The sequence below is a fragment of the Bufo bufo genome, chromosome 4, assembly GCF_905171765.1.
Source record: "Bufo bufo chromosome 4, aBufBuf1.1, whole genome shotgun sequence".
NCBI lineage: Eukaryota > Metazoa > Chordata > Amphibia > Anura > Bufonidae > Bufo > Bufo bufo.
In genome coordinates, this window is record NC_053392.1 from 480,229,743 (window position 1) to 480,251,576 (window position 21,834).

The window sequence follows — 21,834 nt, forward strand, 5'->3', positions numbered from 1 at the left end:
AGCCTACACAAGATCCCATGACTACCATTTGGCACTCCACAATTCAGCACGCTCTGCGTATGGAGTGAGCTCAGTTCCTATGATGTGCATGTTTGTGATTTTTGCGTTAAACTGTTAAATGGTGCTCTGATCAAACAACTCCATTGTAAGCAGTGTGTGTTTTGTCACCTGTGGTTTAATGGATGACCTGTCATTGGCTTTGGGTGACAATTCTAATAGTTGCAAGTCAGTAACTTATAATGTAGTTGACATGACTTAGAGCTCATGGACTGTGAACGTTAACTTGGAAATAATTGCAAGAGCTAATTTAATATCTCATAAAGCAAGAGCCCAGTACACACTTACCCCGGGAAGGAGTTAACTGATCAACAGAGTTATTTGGGGGGAAAAAACCTGGTGAAGGGGGTGGGCTATCTGTAACAGTAAGCAGTGATGGTGATCACACACTCTCCTTTGGAAGATAAAGATAGCATGTACTTCCCAGCTATCTACTCATAGGGAGCGCGGGGACGTCATTGCAGGTCCTTTTGCAGGTCCTGCAGAAAGAAGAGGATACCGGCTACGTGATCAAGTGGATGAGGTGAGTTTTTTTAAATTATTTTTAACCCCTCAATGGCCATTTTATTTAGCATTCTGTCTTAAGAATCCTATTATTTTCTGTTATAACCATGTTATAACGGAAAATAATAAAGTGAAGTTTGGGTCCCCATTGACTTTAATGGGGTCCGGGTTCGGGGTCAAGTTTGGGTCCCGAACCCGGACTTTGATCTGAAGTTCAGCCGAACCCGGCGAACCCGAACTTCCACGGGTTCACTCATCCCTAACTCCTAGAACTCATCTTTCTATACTCTACTGTCTAGCAGTTAACCTAGTCTGAATGTTGTGACCCGGCAGCAGAAAATGTTGGCGTACTAATTTTGGTGTACTTACGATTGTCCTGCCCGGGAGCTAGCTGGGGGCTGCAGCATTCAGAAGCTTGGATTGCAGTGAAGATGGGGCAAGATCCTCCAGGCAAACAGGTATTGCTGTAGTGGTAATGCAGCAGCTGAGCTTTCCCTTCTTACACTAGAAACACAGGAGCTATCAGGACTGTGCTGTAGGGTTACTGCAGCAGCTGAGCTTTTGCTTCTTACAAAAAAGCAAATTTTTGTCTGTGGAGATCTCTCAGTCTCTCTATATGCTGGCCATGCTGCTGTCTCTAAGATGGCTGCTGTTCCTCTTCCTTCCTTAGCCTTTCCCCCCTAGTTCTCCTGCTATTGGCTGCAGGGAGGAGCAAGTGCTCATAGGATTTGTAGTCCACTTCACCTGAGAAGAATCAACACTAATGCCTGCTGCTGTAAGTCCCTGTTTGTAATTGACAGCCAAAGCATCTACCAGACCCACTGCTTTCTCTGCAGGGGTTACAGCTAAATCAAGACAAAACAATCTCTCATGTCTCTTAAAGAAAAATGTCTGACATTTCAGACTTTCATCAACTAAAAGCTTTTATAAAGTGCTATTCACAATAAACCATGTAAAGACTAAAGAGGTTAGGATATCAGTATTATACGACTGCTTGCACCCTATTGATTTACTGATAGATGGAGCTGCAGTGCCCTGGAACTAGCAAAGCTCTCATTAGGTAATGGCGGAGAACTCTACCGAAAGCTCAATTGTCCAATCAAGTAAACACCGTAGCTTCCAAAATATGCAAATGACAAAGATGAGGGAAGGTCATACAGCTCAATAAAACAACTCTTTATTGGTCACTTCCTCAAAAGATCCATAAAGTGTGAATTCACATGCTATGCCTTTCAGACAAACGCATGTCGTCCTTCATCATGGTATAAACTTACAATGTGCAAACCGAGGGTTTTTCGGGATTTTACTATTGATGACCTGTCCATCAGTAACTGATTGGTGGGGGTCCGACGCCCTGGACCCCCGCCAATCAGCAGTTTGAAAAGCCACCGGAGGTCCTGTGTGCGCTGCAGCTTTTTTTGTGCTTACCAAGCACAGCTCCGTACAGTGTATAGCGACTGACTGTATAGCGATTGGTATCACGCTCAGCCCCATTCACTTCAATGGGGATGAGCACTATACCAAGCACAGCTGCTATACAATGTACGACACTGTGCTTGGTAAGCTGTGAGAAGGCCGCAGTGCTCACAGTACCGCCGGTGCCTTCTCAAACTGCCGATTGGCGGGGGTCCAGGGTGTCGGGGATCCCTTAGATTCCTCATCCCAGTCTAAATACTGTAGCTCCAAATGGATTGCAGTTTAGAGAATCTACATCTGCAGTGCGTGACTGTAACACACAGATTGTATCCAGTCAATTATATCAGCTTTCTTTTTTGTATTTCCATTAAATCTTACTGAAAATAGATAAATAGATTATGACTGGTGCTCATCTGATAATTATAACCACAAGATCATTCAGAAAAATATTTTTCAAAATCAGTACTTAAAGTTCTTTGTTAGACGGGTCTCCTGATGATAAGCTGATTTTTCCCACTGCTAATGATCTTCTGTAACCTCCAGGGGAACCCAGTCACAAGACAGGTTTTCATTGCCAGCAGCATTACCACAGGGAAAATGAAGAATTGAAAATGAAGAATTGCAGAGTTCCCTTTGAAATCAAAGGGCCCTCAGTGTAATATGTGGACATGCTGGGTCCTCCAGCAAGAGAAACACTCTATGTAGCAACTTTCTGTTCTGGTTTTTAGACTGCATCCCTCATGGATGACCCACCTAATAATTCAGAATTGGGCATCTCGTCCGCAATGGAACCTGGTAACTCTTTTTGCCGAACATGTGATAAAAATAATTCTATCCCAGCACTGTTTTAAATAATGCCTTAAAGAAGTTGTCCAGGATTTTTTTTTTTATTATCCCCTCCCTACCCAAAATTACCTATGAAGAAATCTTTACTTACCTGCTTCTTGCCACTCAGTTCCAGCTATTTGGTGCCGAGCTTTCCTCACTCGACTTTCAGTCCACTTCTGTCAAACTTCTCATGGACATGGTCAGGTGCGCTGCTACAGCCAAGGCCTGGCCTCAGCTGTGACATGTCCTCATGTGGCACAAGACTAAGCAGGGATGTGTAGCTTGGAGACATGTCACATCAGGTATTGACTGGAGCCATGGAGCTGGAATTGCTGGGAGGATGGAGGGAATAAAAAAAATCCCACCCAGCCCCATTGACTGTTGGAGTTGACATTATGGTTTGATATTCTGCTGATGGTGTTCTTTGTAAAATGCCTATAACCACTGAGCACCCAGATTAATTAGTTGGAAACTGTTACTTCCACAGCACAAACCAAAAGCACGTGACTTAATAATTCCAAGAACTGAACAAAGGACCAGGGCCATCCTTTTTACGTGAAAGACAGGCAATTCACACATTGATTTAAGAAAGGATTCCTTACAGTTAGAGCAGACACACATTGGAGTGTTCCAGCCCAAGAGGAAGTAATGGCAGATACTAAAATTAATATGGAAATAAACTAAGTTTAATTGATCCAGGGAAATTATCCAGCTGTCATGTGGGATCATTTTTGACTAAGTGGAATTCGATCCGAATTTCAGGAAAAATTTGATTCACACCGAAGCTGAATTTCCTCAGGCTTTGTAGTAACGAATACATTTTTTTCCTAAAATGGCTGCTGCACATGTTAGGACATGGAGCAAATAACTCTGGGAACGATGGATCACCCACAATGCCATGCATGCAGCCAATCAGCAGCCAGCCAGCCCTGTAATGTCACAGCCCTATAAATAGCCTCAGCCATTTTCCAGTGTGCTTAGTGCAGGGAGATACGTCAGCAGGCGCTAGGGACAGTAGTAGGATAGACATTATTGTGCTGAAAAATCGATTTAGAAGTTCAGGGAAAGATTAGTCAAAGTGTAGGAAAAGGATAGGGAGGCATCATCCACACTATAAAAGGAGAACAGGGTGCAATAGGAGAGTGTACAGCCTAGGTAATAGGAGCAATTACTATTACACCTTGCTGCACTAATTGGGGATCCAAATTGCAGTTATACTGCTGCTTTTAGGTTGTTTGCACTATATGATACATCAGTAATTCCAGCAAACCTTGCTTGTTATTGTGGTGCAAGTTCTGTGTGATACAGCCATTTACGGGGTGTATTAATAGGAAAGATACGTACGTCCTATTAGCCGTTGATTTTATATTGTTTTAAATTTTTTTGGGTTGTGTATTAATAGGAAAAAAAAGGAAAAAATATACGTCATAATTGCCGTTCAGCGGTGAAGTTACATTGTACTACAGCCATTTACGGGGTGTCTTAATAGGAAATATACGTATGTCCTATTAGGCTTTCTGCGTTGATTTGACATTGTTTTTTATTTTTTGGGGGGGTGTATTAATAGGGAAAAAAAAGGAATTAATATGTCATAATTGCCGTTCAGCGGTGAAGTTACACTGTACTGCAGCCATTTACAGGGTGTATTAATATGAAAGATACGTACCGTATTTTTCGCTTTATAAGACGCACTTTTTCCCCCCCCAAAAGTGGGGGGAAAATGGCCGTGCGTCTTATAAAGCGAATACTTCGCTGGCCGCTATGCTGCACAGCGCGGCCAGCGAAGTATCAGTGACAGCGTGGAGGGAGGAGGTGGGGCCCGGTGCAGTGACTCTACTCTAATACACCGGGCCCCGCAACTGTTAAACATTCAATCTGATAGTATATGCTCTGTACGGGCGGCTCTTACTATAGTACCGTAAGTATAGCGCAGACCGGCATCTCCATCGGTCATGCGCCGCGTGCCGCACCTCCTTCCTCATGCGCCGTCTGCTCCAGCTCCCTCTGTCATGCGCCGCCTGCCCCAGCTCCCTCCTCATGCGCCGCCTGCCTGTTCATTCATAAAGTGAGATAAGCAGGCAGGCGGCGCATGAGGAGGGAGCTGGGGCAGGCGGCGCATGACAGAGGGAGCTGGAGCAGACGGCGCATGACAGAGGGAGCTGCGGCAGGTGGCGCATGACCGATGGAGATGCCGGTCTGGCATCTGCGCTATACTTATAGTACTATAGTAAGAGCCGCCCGTACAGAGCATATACTATCAGATTGAATGTTTAACAGTTGTGGGGCCCGGTGTATTAGAGTAGAGTCACTACACCGGGCCCCGCCTCCTCCCTCCACACTGATGCATCTGATGGGGGATCTGTAGATGACACTTATGGGCATCTGTGGATGACATAAGTGTCATCCACAGAGCCCCATAAGTGTCATGCACAGATCCCCCCTCAGTGTAATGCACAGATCCCCCCTCTGTCATTCACAGATCCCCCCATCAGTGTCATCCACAGATCCCCCCATCAGTGTCATCCACAGATCCCCCCATCAGTGTCATCCACAGATCCCCCATCAGTGTCATCCACAGATCCCCCATCAGTGTCATCCACAGATCCCCCATCAGTGTCATCCACAGATCCCCCATCAGTGTCATCCACAGATCCCCCATCAGTGTCATCCACACATCCCCCATCAGTGTCATCCACACATCCCCCATCAGTGTCATCCACACATCCCCCATCAGTGTCATCCACAGATCCCCCATCAGTGTCATCCACAGATCCCCCATCAGTGTCATCCACAGATCCCCCATCAGTGTCATCCACAGATCCCCCCATAACAGTGCGTCATCCACAGATCCCCATAACAGTGCGTCATCCACAGATTCCCCCATAACAGTGCGTCATCCACAGATCCCCCATAACAGTGTCATCCACAGATCCCCATAACAGTGCGTCATCCACAGATCCCCCCATAACAGTGCGTCATCCACAGATCCCCCATAACAGTGCGTCATCCACAGATCCCCCATAACAGTGCGTCATCCACAGATCCCCCATAACAGCGCGTCATCCACAGATCCCCCCATAACAGTGCGTCATCCACAGACCCCTCATAACAGTGTCATCCGAAGACCACCATTAGTTCAAAAGCTACCAAAAGCACACCTTTTGGTTCAAAATATTTTTTTCTTATTTTCCTCCTCAAAAACCTAGGTGCGTCTTATCATCAGGTGCTCTTATAAAGCGAAAAATACGGTATGTCCTATTAGCTGTTCTGCGGTGAATTTTGATTGTTATACTTTTTTGGGAGGGGTTATTAATAGGAAAAATAATAATTCTTAATTGCCGTTCTGCTGTGAAGTTTTACATTGTACTACAGCCATTTACAGGGTGTATTAATGCGAAAGATACCTACGTCCTATTAGCCGTTCTGCTGTGAATTTTGATTGTTATATTTGTGGGATTTATTAATAGGAAAAAGAATACGTCTTAATTGCTGTTCTGCAGTGAAGTTACATTGTTACATTGTACTACAGCCATTTACGGGGTGTATTAATAGGAAATATACCTCCGTCCTAGTAGCCGTGAATTTAGATTTTTTTTTTTTTTTTTTTTTTGGGGGGGGGGGGGAGTGTTGTAATGGGAAAAAAAAGGAAAAAATATATGTCATAATTGCCGTTCAGCAGTGAAGTTACATTGTACTACAGCCATTTACGGGGTGTATTAAAAGGAAAGATAAGTACGTCCTATTAGTCATTCTACAGTGAATTTTGATTGTCATACTTTGGGGGGGGGGGGGGTTTATTAATAGGAAAAAGAATACGTCTTAATTGTCGTTCTGCAGTGAAGTTACATTGTACATTCCTTTTTTGGGGTGTATTATTTTATTTTTCATTTAATTCTTTTATTATACAGTATGTCAGAACAGGCAGTGGCCAAAATGTTTGTCGCAGGCAGAAGTAGCAGCAGAAGAAGGGGGGTGGCAGCAGGAGTCTCAGCAAGAGGCTTGAGCTACCAGTGTCATCTAGCGGTCGTGTCTTGACCAGCAATCCAGTGGTGCTTGAATGGTTGACTCAGTCTTCGACTTCATTGCAAGTGACATCAGACACCCCCAGCCAAGTGTCGGTGGGTTCCTCTGACACGACACTTATTTGGCATGGCCGGGGAGGAAGCCCTGTGCCCCCACCTGTCCTGAACTTGCCTCTGTCATTTTCTGTTCCCCCAGCGTGAGAAGTATTATAATATGCTGTAGTCCTTTCAGCGAGGACGGGCTACTGTCAGCAGCTCCTGCCCAGCCAAGATCTGGAGGAGACATCCGCTGCTTCTTCCGGTAGGCAGGCAAGTAGTGATGATGAGAGTCGCGTGGGAGCAGGTGTTGCCAATGGTCAGGCTACTGGCCCGGAGATCGTTGAGGGGGACATCAGTGACATGCAGACAGTAGCGGATGATGATGATGTAGCCGATCGCACTAAGGAGTCGGGTGAAGAAGGGGCTTTATCATCATCAGGAGAAGAGCGTGGCAGCTTGCGCGTGAGGCAGCGCCTGAGCCAGCAAGGTGGTAGCGTGGCCGTGAGTCAGCTTTGTGGCAGCAGTGAGAGGTCAGGAGCCAAATGTGCCTGGGGTAGACCACCCGCTTTGCAGGAGCCTACCTACACTGAAAGTAGCGGTGCAGAGGTTCACGGGGGCAGTGGTAGCAGGCAGTCAGCGCAGAGTGTTGGGGGGGAAATGCCATACTTGGCGGTGTGGCAATTTTTGGTTAACCTGCCAAAGGAGGTGAACATGGCCATTTGCCGAATTTGTGGTCAGAAGGTAAAGCGTGTCCAGGATGCCAATGTTGGCACCACGGCCCTGTGTCAACACATGCAGCTTCACCATAAAGTGGCCTGGGAGAACCATGGATCCAATGTGGTGGTCCAGCCTGCCTCAGCAGCTGTTGGATCACCCAGTGGCACGCACCCAATTTCATGCAGTCAAGGCTCCACCACCTCAGCCAAAGGGAGCTGTCTGTCCTTCCCATTATCTGCTGGTCCTGATACTCCTGCTCCTCCTCCTACTCCTCGTCAGTCATTCCACCAGCAATTGATCACCGAAGCGATTGCCAAGAGACAACAGTATGCAAGCACTGATCCAACGGCGCAGAAGCTGAAGTGCTCCTGGCCAAGTTTCTGGTGCTGCAGTCCCTCCTTTTCCAAGTGGTGGACTCTGTACCTTTCAGAGAACTGATGGCTTGTGCCGAGCCGAGGTGGAGAGTCCCAAGCCGTTATTTATTTGCCAGTACTTGCCCTGCACACATATGTAGAACAGAAGGTGGGCCCGTCCTTGAGCCTGTTGGTGTCTGCCAAAGTGCACGACAGCCCCGACGTGTGGAGATGTATCTATGGTCTAGGGCAATATATGTATTTTACGGCCTACTGGTTAAATGTGGTTCCTGCCCAGCCACACCAGCAACTTGGCCAGGTGACGCCACTTCCGCCTTCACGTTCTCACGCTGTTGGTCCTGCGAAAATGTCCGCCTCTGCCTCCTCATCCTCCACCGTGTCCTCAGCCTCCACTGCAGGGACAATTCACAGTGCTCCTCCAGCATACCACATGTGCAGGGCACAGCAGTGTCACACAATTCTGCACCTAGTTTGCCTGGACGAACGGAGTCAAATAGGGGATGAACTGCTCCATGTCCTTCATCAAGAAATCGAAACCTGGCTTTCTCCTCGACAACTCAAAATCGGAACCATAGTGACTGGCAACGGGAAGAACATGGTGTCGGCACTGTGTCAAGGAGGGCTGAGCCATGCGCCCTGCATGGAGCATGTGTTCAATAAGGTTGTAAAGAGGTTCCTGAAGTCTTCATTCCATCTGCAAGACATCCTGAAAACGGCCAGAAAACTTTGCATACACTTCAGCCAAAGCACACCCTTCTTGAGCTGCAGCGGTAGAACAGCGTCCCCCAACATAGGCTTATATGCGACGTTTCCACCTGTTGGAATTCCACCCTCCATATGTTGGACCGATTATATGAACAGAGAAAGGCCATAAATGATTTCCTGATGATACAGGCGAACAGAGGTACTCCCCTGTGTAACTTCGATGTTAGCCAGTGGCAGCTCATGCGGGACATCTGCCATTTGCTCGGGTCCTTTGAGGAGGCCACTTTATTTGTTAGTTGCCAGGACTACGAAATGAACAACGTCATTCCACTGATTCATGTCCTGGAACAGATGTTGTGAATCGGGCTGGCCAGGGGACAGGAGACGTGGCAACTACTGGCCAGCCAAACTGGATTTGTGGCCGCAACTGGCCGAGTTTGTGTTTAGTGCGGCGGGGGCCATAGTTACCCCAAGGAGAACTTGCCTGTCCACCCAAAATGTGGAGAGACTTTTGTCAAGATATATCAGGCGTGGATCTGCCAGGATTTTTACCCACCAATGCCTGATGCATCAGACTAGATCATCCAAGGTGCCAACCAACACTTTGACAAAAGAGACCGGTTTCTTCTGGCTACCTGCCTCAGCTACTATTCTGATGCTGCCACCTGCCTGATGCCACACATCTGATGCCAAGTGCTCCTTATTTCACCCACCATCTTCGGCTGGTACTGGTATTGCCACCCACCTCCCCACTATGTCACTGGGCCACTCTGTGGTCTCCTCATGCTGCTGCCACATCAACACTATGTCACTAGGCCACTCTGTGATCTCCTCATGCTGTTCCCACCCTCCCCACTCCATGACTGGGCCACTATTTTGCCTTTTTGGCCTGGTTTATGGCCTCATCATTTATTTAATCTGTCAGAAGGAACAAAAAATGAGACACACAACGGGTCCTGTCTATGTAGCAGCTGTACACGTATGACATGGTCCCTATTTTGCATCAGAATTGGCTCATGATTTGGTAGCCAAAAGCAGGAGTGGGTGCAAAACACAGAAGACATGTAAAGATTCCATTCACATGTCATCTTTGTTTTGGATCCACTCCTGTTTTTATTTTGGCTTTAGCAGTACTGATGTATTACTGACCAAATGCTGACCGAGTAAAGGCAGATGCTCAACAGACAGGATCCATTTTTTGGGGGGTTATTGTTCTGACGGATCAGAGGAAGGGCAAAATAATCAGTGACGTCAAATCAAACTTACTGCTGACATCCTCTCCACTCCTCTAGCTGTATAAGCGTTTAATAGAACAGGTTTTGTAGAAATGGGAATTCAGCTGACGACGGTGTAAAAGGAGTGCACTCTTTCATGTTATAGTAGGATCTTGGGCCTCTGCACGGTTCTTTATACCAGGCGCTAACATTGACCTTGAGTTATTTGGTTAGTTTTGGCCCCATACTGACTCACAGTACTGTTTCACTACCATAGAAGACTCCCTATGCGTGTTTTTGCAAAGCACAGTGTTCTACACCACTATACAGGCTCTCTGCAGCCAGGAAATAGCTGTTTTAACGCGATTCACCACGAATCAATTCGGATCAAATCAAATATTTTTGAAAAATTCAGCGAACCGACCGAATCAAATGTTTGAGAGATTCGCTCAACTCTAATGACAGCATGCAAATAGAGGACTGTCAACTTATCACAGTATGTTCTGTTATGCAGTCAGGATCTTTATTAGGTGGACAGGATCATAACCAAATAAAATGCAATAGCGGTATAGTTTTCAAATATTAAAGTGTAATACTAAAAAGAGAGGAACCTTGTTTCTATGTGGTTCAAAGGAAAAAGGCAGGAGGTTCAAAAGGGAAGAAGGTGGAAAGAAATAAGAAAACAGGGGGAGAGAGGTCCGCAGGCCCCTATGGTACCATGAAGGAGAGGATGTAATGTAAGCTTACTCTATTATATTAAGGTGACATAAGCCAAACCTGCAGTTGCAATAAGCTACAGCATGAGGTCCAGTGAAACCAGGTGGAAAACATATAATCAGAGTTGTGTTCAAGTGCCGTCAACTCCTCCGCATGCATAATGTTGTTTAAATATTCAACAAATTGTGGTGACTTCTAAGACATCATGCAGCTGTGAGGAAATATCTCAGAAGGCCATGTTTTTCATAGATAATAATGAAAAGCAAAGTAATGTCCTCAGAAGGCTGCATAGAATTAGAAAATACTAACAGATAAATATGAAAACTGATGACGTGTTTGTGTTTTTAAGTAAGTAACTAATTAAAAAGTGTTAGACATCAAAAGTAATCAACCACATACTAGCTTTTATATTTGAAGACCAAGATTGAAAATGTGTAAATCTCACATTTTTCTGTTACAACTGTGTGACACATGAGGCCTATGTTAATGGACTACAGTGTGGTAAAACTGTGATATATTCACTAGATAACTTGTCTTTAATATTGCCTAAAGCCATCACAGCACAAAAATGTTATGAAAAGGTGCCAAATAAAATGACCTTGGTTTTGACCTCTGCTTTAGAAACGGTGGAGACACCATACAGTTGTGTTAGTTCTTTTCCCTTAGGTTTCTATGTCTTTTTGATTGTTAAATTAAATGTCAGTTCACACTAACATGGCTGTACTGGATAATATGACATGAATAATGGACAAACTCCCAGCTGGTAACACACAATTAGCAATGTATTCACAAACTTCTCTTAGGAATAACCAAGGAAGTGGACAACAAACAGTTGTAAGAGAAGATGCTCCTAAATTGTCACATCATGTGGAATACAATTATATACTAGAATGTTAGGAGGGTTGACCAGTCCTCTTTAACAGCACCACTTCAGTGCATGTCAGTATCAATTACCTAGCATCGGGGCAGATTATTCATTTTAGTTGGAAATTTTCTTTAGACCTCATTCACACAACCATACTACAGCTCTGTACAAGTTCTGAGTAGTATGGAGCCATAGTATGGCACCAATAGCACTTTATGGGCTCATACTGTGTTTGATTTCATACAGAGATACAATTAGGTTTTTGAGCCATGTTCCATTGGCTGTCATATTATAGGGCTATCATCCACTAGAAGCATTGTGACTATTTCATATCCTACAAGTTGGTCTTCTGTCATCTGTATATATTCGGAGGCCATATGTTTTCCCAATGGTTTCTTATCTTGCATGTATCAGTAAGGAAAGCCATGAACTTATCTTCAACATGTGACAACAAAACATGCGACTGAGCTAAACTGATATGAGCAAAATATAATCATCTATCATAATGTAGTTATAGTTAAGGATTTAAGTTCATTTACATAATGTGCATAATAGGCTGTGATTTCTATGACTACAAGTTCTTAGGACAATGCATGTAAACAGTCATGGAAAAAAGAAAGTACAGCCTTCTTCAAGTCTATGTTCTTATTCATCAGGACCTAGAAGCAAATGAATAACCTCTGTTGAGGTCAGGACAGTAAAAACAAAAAAATAACAAAATGTAATCCCTTCCCGACATTGTCCATACCTGCATTGTGGATGTCAGGTATTTAAATATAATGGAGCTGAGCAGGCAACATAGATGGCAAGTGACTGCTGTGTTCTACGGTAGACACCAGCGGACAGTGTCCTTAATCCAAGGCAACTCTGATAGCTGACAGTTCAATTGAAGCCATGGCATGTGCAACATCTTGTAGAGCAGTCATGTAGTGCGGTCATGTAAAGCGGTCATTAACAGCAGTCATTTAGAGCGGTCATGTAGAGGAGTCATTTAGAGCAGTCATGTAGCGCAGTCATGTAGGGCGGTCATTTAGAGCAGTTATGTACAGCAGTCATTTAGAGCAATCATGTAGATCGGTTATTTAGAGTGGTCATGTAGAGGAGTCATTTAGAGCAGACATGTAGAGCAGTCATGTAGCACAGTCATGTAGAGGAGTCATTTAGAGCAGTCTTCCTCAACTACAGTCCTCTGGGCGGTAGTTAAAAGATTATAATTTTTTTTAACATTTGTAAAAAAAAATTGCAAGTATTAAAACATAACAAAAGCTATATAATGTTGATATGGCTGTGATGCTACTCACCCATTCTTACACATGAATTCTTGATGAACTATTACATTAGTATGTTTACCAGATTGATCTTGGATTATTGGGAGAAGTGCTCTTGGGGGTGCAACCATTTTTTATTTCATGGTAGTATTCTTAGGCAAAATTGTGTGTGGACTCTCCCTTGGAGGAGAAGCAACTCGCCACATGAATGGTTTAAGTTTGACTTGAGTGCAGCATTTAAAACACTATGCCCCCATAGTGTTTTAAATGCTGCACTCAAGTCAAACTTAAACCATTCATGTGGCGAGTTGCTTCTCCTCCAAGGGAGAGTCCACACACAATTAGTCAAAAGTGGTGCTAAAGAAAACTGATTTAGTTGCCCATAAGAACCAATCTAATTCCTCATTTCATTTTTCAAAGCTCCTTTGGAAAATGAAAGGATCAGTGTGATTGGTTGCTATAGGCAACTACAGTTAGGTCCATAAATATTGGGACATCGACACAATTCTAAAATTTTTGGCTCTATAGACCACCACAATGGATTTGAAATGAAACGAACAAGATGTGCTTTAACTTCAGACTGTCAGCTTTAATTTGAGGGTATTTACATCCAAATCAGGTGAACGGTGTAGGAATTACAACAGTTTGCATATGTGCCTCCCACTTGTTAAGGGACCAAAAGTAATGGGACATAATAATAATCATGAATCAAACTTTCACTTTTTAATACTTGGTTGCAAATTCTTTGCAGTCAATTACAGCCTGAAGTCTGGAACGCATAGACGTCACCAGACGCTGGGTTTCATCCCTGGTGATACTCTGCCAGTCCTCTACTGCCACTGTCTTTAGTTCCTGCTTGTTCTTGGGACATTTTCCCCTTAGTTTTGTCTTTAGCAAGTGAGATACATGCTCAATCGGATTCAGGTCAGGTGATTGACTTGGCCATTGCATAATATTCCACTTCTTTCCCTTAAAAAACTCTTTGCTTGCTTTTGCAGTATGCTTTGGGTCATTGTCCATCTGCACTGTTAAGCGCCGTCCAATGAGTTCTGAAGCATTTGGCTGAATATGAGCAGATAATATTGCCCGAAACACTTCAGAATTCATCCTGCTGCTTTTGTCAGCAGTCACATCATCAATAAATACAAGAGAACCAGTTCCATTGGCAGCCATACATGCCCACGCCATGACACTACCACCACCATGCTTCACTGATGAGGTGGTATGCTTAGGATCATGAGCAGTTCCTTTCCTTCTCCATACTCTTCTCTTCCCATCACTCTGTACAAGTTGATCTTGGTCTTATCTGTCCATAGGATGTTGTTCCAGAACTGTGAAGGCTGTTTTAGATGTCGTTTGGCAAACTCTAATCTGGCCTTCCTGTTTTTGAGGCTCACCAATGATTTACATCTTGTGGTGAACCCTCTGTATTCACTCTGGTGAAGTCTTCTCTTGATTGTTGACTTTGACACACATACACCTACCCCCTGGAGAGTGTTCTTGATCTGGCCAACTGTTGTAAAGGGTGTTTTCTTCACCAGGGAAAGAATTCTTCGGTCATCCACCACAGTTTTCCGGGTCTTTTGGTGTTGCTGAGCTCACTGGTGCGTTTCTTCTTTATAAGAATGTTCCAAACAGTTGTTTTGGCCACGCCTAATGTTTTATGCTATCTCTCTGATGGGTTTGTTTAGTTTTTTTCAGCCTAATGATGGCTTGCTTCACTGATAGTGACAGCTCTTTGGATCTCATCTTGAGAGTTGACAGCAACAGATTCCAAATGCAAATAGCACACTTGAAATTAACTCTGGACCTTTTATCTGCTCATTGTTATTGGGATAATGAGGGAATAACACACACCTGGCCATGAAACAGCTGAGAAGCCAATTGTCCCATTACTTTTGGTCCCTTAACAAGTGGGAGGCACATATGCAAACTGTTGTAATTCCTACACCGTTCACCTGATTTGGATGTAAATATCCTCAAATTAAAGCCGACAGTCTGCAGTTAAAGCACATCTTGTTCGTTTTATTTCAATTCCATTGTGGTGGTGTATAGAGCCACAAATGTTAGAATTGTGACGATGTCCCAATATTTATGGACCTGACTGTAAGTCAGCTTTCCTTAGCACCACTTTTGCTAACTCTCCCCCTGTGTTTTCAGGATGGGTAGTATTTTGATTTGCAGCCATTACTCAATTGTTTTCCGAGACAAAATATGCTAAGGGTTCAGACATGTTGTAAAAATAATATAAAAAAATACATCACCTCCCCGGGTCAGAAGTGTGATGTGCCGCCTACATGTAGGTCTCTGCTGTTGGCCAATTAATGGCTCCAGCATTAATGTGTGCAGGAACAGTACATGCGGGCCGAGTATTAATGAGTGAAAACAGCAGGCCAAACCTAGTTCGCTCATCACTATCGCTGAGGCTGTGAAGCAACGTGGACAGGAGCAGTGGCACTGGATCTGGGCATAACTGAGCACAGTGAAATTTCCTCGGGGGGGGGGGGGGGGGGTAAGGGGCACCTGAGTCGTCCTCAATGCTGCTGGTCAGGTACATAATGAATAATAATTAACAATTGGGAGCATCAGATACTTATGTACCTAGCCAGCAGCTAGAGGTGCCTTCCTGAATTCAATTGTATCACTGTCCTCAGGATGGTCATATAGTTGAATACTGTGGGAGGTCATGGGAGTTCATGGCTCCCTGCCGTGAGGTTCACCCTCATAGGCCACAAGGCAATATATAAAGCAATGTACAAATGACGCAGAGACACAGGCTTCTTAGGTCACAAGCTGGAAAAGGCTTATGACCTGCATCAGAGTTGGCAGCTTGGAACGGAACTCAGGTATTTTATTTCTTCTTTCCATGTCCACTTTGAGAGCATACTACTGGGGAACTATATGGGTCATTACTCCAGGGAGTATGGTGAAGGTAAGGATGGCTTGGAGCTGTGGCTCACCTGTCGTATCTGGTTCTGCTAGGATGGTATTTTGTGTTCACTTTGGTATTGCTGAGTCTGTTTACTTGTGTTGGCCCCATCTACTTCTGTTGACTTTGCCTACATGTATTGCCTCGCCTTCTTTTAATTTGGACCCTGCTACAATATGGGGGCTACTTTTAGGTTTTTTTCCATGGCCACTTTAAGTTCACAGTTCTCCCTTGTCCATGATAACTTTCAGCAATTCTTGGACAACCTCTTTAAGGTTGGAAGCCTAGATATGTCTACTTGGATATACAGATTGCACACAGAGTAACTTATTTTATCTCCAACCCACTTTTACTTAAAGATGAGATAATATACAATGTGTTTAGAATATCTTCAGACCATTTCACTTCCTTCACATATTGTTATGTTTCGACCTTGTGCTAAAGTGAAAAAATATAAGTTTTCCCCATCATTCTGTTCTCAATACCCCATAATGAGAGAGTGAAAACAAAATGTTAGAAATCTTTGCTAATTTCTTGAAAGCTTAAAATATTGCAGAGACATAAATATTCAGACCCTTTAATCAGTACCTAGCTGAAGCACCTTTGGCAGCAATTTCAGCCTCCAGTCTTCTTGGGTATGATGCCACAAGGTTTACACCTGGATCTGGGGATTTTCTGCCATTCTTCTCTGCACATTATCTTAAGGCTTGTCAGGTTGGGTGGGCACCATCAGCGGACAGCAATTTTCAGGTCTCTCCAGAGATGTTCAATTGGGTTCAACTTAGAACTCTGGCTGGGCCACTTGAGCACATTCACAGAGTTGTCACTAAGCCACTCCTATGTTGTCTTGGCTGTGTACTTAAGGTCATTGTCTTGTATTGTCTTGTTGGAAGGTGAACTTTCAGCCCAGTCTGGGGTCCAGAGCACTCCTGGAATATCTCTGTACTTGGCTCCATTCAGGTTTCTCTCAACCCTGTCTTTCTGTCCCAGATGCTGAAAAACATCCCCACAGCATGTTGCTGACATCTCCATGCTTCACTGTAGGGATGGTATTGGGCAAACAATGAGCAGTGCCTGGTTTATGTACAATCAACTGAACTTACCACAGGTGGACTCCAATCAGTATGTACAAACATCTCAAAGATGATGTAGAGAAATGGGCCAGAGCTAAATTTCAAGCATCAAAGGAAAGGGTCTGAATACTTGTTCATGCAATACATGTTCATGCAAAATTTTAGTTTTTCCTTTTTAATAAAGTTGCAAAAATGTCTAAAAGTCTGTTTTCACTTTCTTATTATGGAATATAGAAGTGCAGATTTTTATTTCAGCACAAGAATGCACCCTAAAAAAGGTTAAAAAAAAAAGTGAAAGGGTCTGAAGACTTTCCAAATGCATTGTAATGAGGTTAATAGGTGGGTTAAGCACATTTTCAGAAGAATTTGCCAAAACATCTTGATGACCAATCTTGTAAATGTACTTAGAAATGTTAGAGATATTATTTGTGAAATGTTTTTGCAATACATTATGCCAAAAATACATGAAAAATGCTAATTGTAGAAATGCCACTCTGGTATGTGCAACATGATTCCTTTGCTGATGGCTTTGATACATTCCTCTGAATTAAAGACTAAACACTTTTGTTGTGACTACATAATTAAAAAGAAATGCCTGTATAAATGAGCTTATAGCAATACACCACCAGCATGATTTTTATATCTGATGGAGTGCAACTGTCTGAGAATCTACTCATAAGCATTAAAGATTCAAATAGTGACATACAGTTCACCACCAACTAGAAGAATATGAAGACAAGAAATTGTTTGTAAAATCTAAATCTGTTATCTAAACAATGTAAGTTCTGTGGCCTTAATAAAACTTTTAGACAGGGGTTCCATCTAAAGGTCCTTTTACATGGACTGATGTGACAGGCAATTATCGAGAATGAACCAGACATTCCAAATAATTGCCTGTTCTTTTGCATAGGTGAGGGCTGCATTTGTAGTGCCCTGGAGCAGAGGTACTGTGAAGTCTGGACATTTGTGAACATTTGCCCCTGTTTCCCCTATACAAAGTTAAAACATCTTACTTTTATTAACTTGCACTATTTAAGGGTACTTCACACTTGCGGCAGAGGATTCCGGCAGGCAGTTCCGTTGCCGGAACCGCTTGACTGATCCGGCAATCCGGATGCAAACTGATGGTATTTGTCAGACGGATCCGGATGCGGATCCGTCTGACAAATGCATTGAAATACCGGATCTGTCTCTCCGGTGTCATCCAGAAAAACGGATCCGGTATTAATTTTTTCTGCATTTTTAAAGGTCTGCGCATGCGCAGACCGGAAAGCCAGATCCGTTTTGCCGGAACACTAAATGCCGGATCTGGCACTAATACACTTCAATGTAAATTAATGCTGGATCCGGTATTCCAGCAAGTGATCAGTATTTTTGGCTGGAGAGAAAACTGCAGCATGCTGTGGTATTTTCTCCATCCAAAAAACAAGAGGGACTGAACTGATGCATTCTGAACGGAATGCTCTCCTTTCAGAATGCATTAGGATAAAGCTGATGGTAATTTTCCACAGCTGCCATAGGGTTTAAAAAAGAGCATGTTTTGGACAGAAAAAGCCAGACATGTTTACCACCAAAACCAGACAGACTGACCTTTTGAATGTCTGCTTTTAGCTCTGTTATTATGTCTGAAAAACTACTGTGTCATTGAGTATTATTGAAGCTCTAATGTAAGTCTATGATAGACGGGAGTTGAAACAATGTATCTGTTTGTGCTGAGCGTCTCCACTCTACCCCTCCCACTAAAAGGTTCCAGTCTAGCTAAAACTGGTAAATAAAGAGAGTAGTCAGAGCACCTAGTGTGCTGCAGTTAGAGAACAGTGCTTGGAAGAGGACACTCTGCCAGACTACTGAGTGACCAGAAGAAAAAGCTGAGACGAGGATACTCTGTCTGGATCACCAGCCTTTGACCAGAGTACCAGCCTTCTGAAGAGAGAGGGACAGCTAGCTCAGGCCTTTCCTCAGCATCAAACCCTTCTTCTGCCAGGGAGGAGACTGGAGAAGCCAGCCCTAAGCCTCGTCTGTATTGTTTTGCACCTGAATCCCTCCAGTAAAGAAGCACCCTGGTTTACTGCAGACCATGACTCTCTGGACTTATTTCCCATTGGGGTGCACCACGCCTTACCATCCCTTCCAGAGAGCAGCAACACGTAGTGACACCTCAACGGTGTTCGGGCGACACAGCGTAGCCTTGAGGCCATACCCAAACCTAGCCACTGCACATTTACATTACTGTATCGATCACTTGTCCTCATAAAAAACATTGTTCCTGGGCAGCAGATCACTGTTTAGACAGCACAATCTTCTGCACAGAAGCAATGATGTTTGGTGTCAGCAGAACAAGATCACCTGACGAACAAACGTTCTTTATCGGGTGATCACCAGCTCTTTTTACACAGGAAAATTATTGGGAACTAATGTTTCTACAAATGCTCATCCCTGATAATCAGCCTAATTAATTATCTTTAGCTACCTGGGCAAAGTCCAGTCACTGAAAAACTAAAGTTTGTACCAAGGTTCATTGGGCAGTCCTGAGCCCAGCAAGTGCTCAGGATCTTATCACTTCACCATGCCTCACATCTTTCCTTTAGTCCTTATTTCACTGTAGGGGAGTGAGATGTTGGATTCTCTGGAGAATCAAGACCAAGGAATGATGCCAGGCAGGTTTTAATTTAGTAAGTTCCTCAAACTTTGACAGGATGAGGAAGTAGTGATAAGTATGTGTGTCCTTGTTATATCATACATGAACAAACACAAAGATAAGATTAAAATGTATCAACCTACCCTGTTGCCATGGGTACTCAACTGGTGAACAGCAGTCTGAATCCGGGTGGCGATTGTCAGCCATCCGGACCCCTGTTTAAATTAGAATTGGAGCAGATGTCCCTGAAGGTCTGTGCAGCCATACAGTCTCAAAACTCATTCCAGGAACACATGAGGGCCTATCAAAGTGTCAATGGAGTGGTCTTAAATTGTGCACCCATCTCTATCTCTCTGAGAACTGTACTTGTAGGTACTGCACTGTAAGCAGAGGTAATATTAAAAAAAAAAATACAGACTTTGGGTTGCTAACTTAGTACCTTCATATGCCTCACATTACTAACACTAATGTGAGATACATGAGGTCATTAAGGTGCCTGTTCATGTTGCGGCCGAGTCGCGGTAGCCACACACTGATTGCTGTTAACTGCCATGTTTCACCTGTGCTTGCCATGGTTTACTATACAGTAGAAGTAAGTGTGGAAATTAGTATTAATCTGCGTGTTGTTACCTTGGCTGAACTGCAAAATGTGTGGACACTGTTAAAGCGATTGGCCACTTTATATTATATAATACTCCACTGTGCAAATTACAGGTTTGTTAGATTTGTTGCTAAAGATTATATGGCTCCAGGCCATCGCAGTCCAGCTTTCTTGTCCACAACATCAACATCACTGCAAACAAAGGTGATGGTGGCTGGCTGGCAATAGCAGAACATGTAATGAGTACTATGACACCAAATTTATTCTAGTAAGCGGCTATAAATGTTCTGGTCATAGACAGGGTGTGTAATGAAGATGCCACCTGTGTCTGGATGGTGGACAATGAAACTGTGGAATTTGATTGTGCTTCTCGGCAGATCAAATGATCCTCTCTACTCGTAGGCTGTCGGGGCTGTCTGTAGCCTATTTGCTGAGTGTATGTGCCTTCACATAACTATTGCTCCCAACACCCCCTACCAATGAGGTCACAACAGCCTGATGGTGAGCAATTCCTCAAAACAACCATCCTGCTTTTCTTAATCCATTGATGTGCCCTCTCAAAATCTGTCAAGTGGGCAAAATGTCTTTGAGTGCATCGTAGATGCATATCTAGCAGTCAATAGTGTCTCAACCAGAGGTACACTACACAACCTCTGAGATCCTTCTTATTGTGAGGGAAACACTTTTACGCCCTCATGGGTCAAGGCACAGTGTCTAATCAGATCACACCTGTAATTATTTACATATCTGCCTGAGACGTAACTGCATGCTAAGTTTTGCAGCAATCCAACATTTCTATGTGGTTACATTATTTTTATTTTTTTTGTCAATGTATTATTATTTCACTGTTCACATGAAATTTTGGAAATGTGTTAAAATATGCGTTCTCAGTTATGGACATATGTTACCAGCAATCTGTATTAAAAATTATGGTTTTCTAATCTGTCCCTAAAATAAAAATGTCTGTGATTGTTGACCAGAGAACAAAAAGAGGAAAAGGCCAACTTCGAATAATTCCCATGCAAGGACTGTATGCATCTTTTGTGGTTCTATGCAGACTTTCTTTGCCTGACCTTAATATGGGGTCACTGTAGCTGGCTTTGTAATGGAGTCATGGTTCAGTACTGGTACATTGCCTAAAAATAGAAGGAGAAAACATTAGGAAACCCTTTATGCAAGAGGAAGTGATAGATCAGCTTGGTAATGGATATGGTTGTGGCTCATGCATTTTCAGGAGGACCCGTCATCTCTTCTGACATGTCTGTTTTAATAAATCCATAATAACATTTCAGGAGCATCTTCCTTTAAAAGTTTTTGTTCCATTCCTCCTTTATCTCTCCTGGAACACAAGTATTTATTAATACAATCATGTCAATAGAGATGATGTAGTGTCCCACTAGGTAGGCGTGGGCACTACACAAGGGCCAATTGGTTGGCGTGTTACTCCTACTCACAAGGGACAGTGATCTTATACTTAACTATGCATTTAATGTATTTTCTATGTGTTTTTATATGCAATGTTCCCTGTGTTAATGCTTAGCAGGCCTAGTTGGGTGTAGTTAGACATCCCAGACACTAGAGGGAGATAGGGAGCCCTTAGTATAAATGTCCAGGCCCAGACAGGGAGGGGGTAGTTCATAGTCAGGAGTCTGTGGAGACAGAAGTGAGAAGGCACCAGCCAGAGATATGCTGAGGGCCTCCTCCTGACATGCAGCTTGATAGCCCTGGCTGCTAGCTATGACCAGAAGGCTAGTGAAGAACCCTAGCCTGCCTGAAGATTGAGTGAGCCTTAGTTATCTCAGAAGACACCCCAGTAGTAGGACGGGACCTCCTGGGAGAAACCTGCAGTTACCCTCAAGCCAAGTAA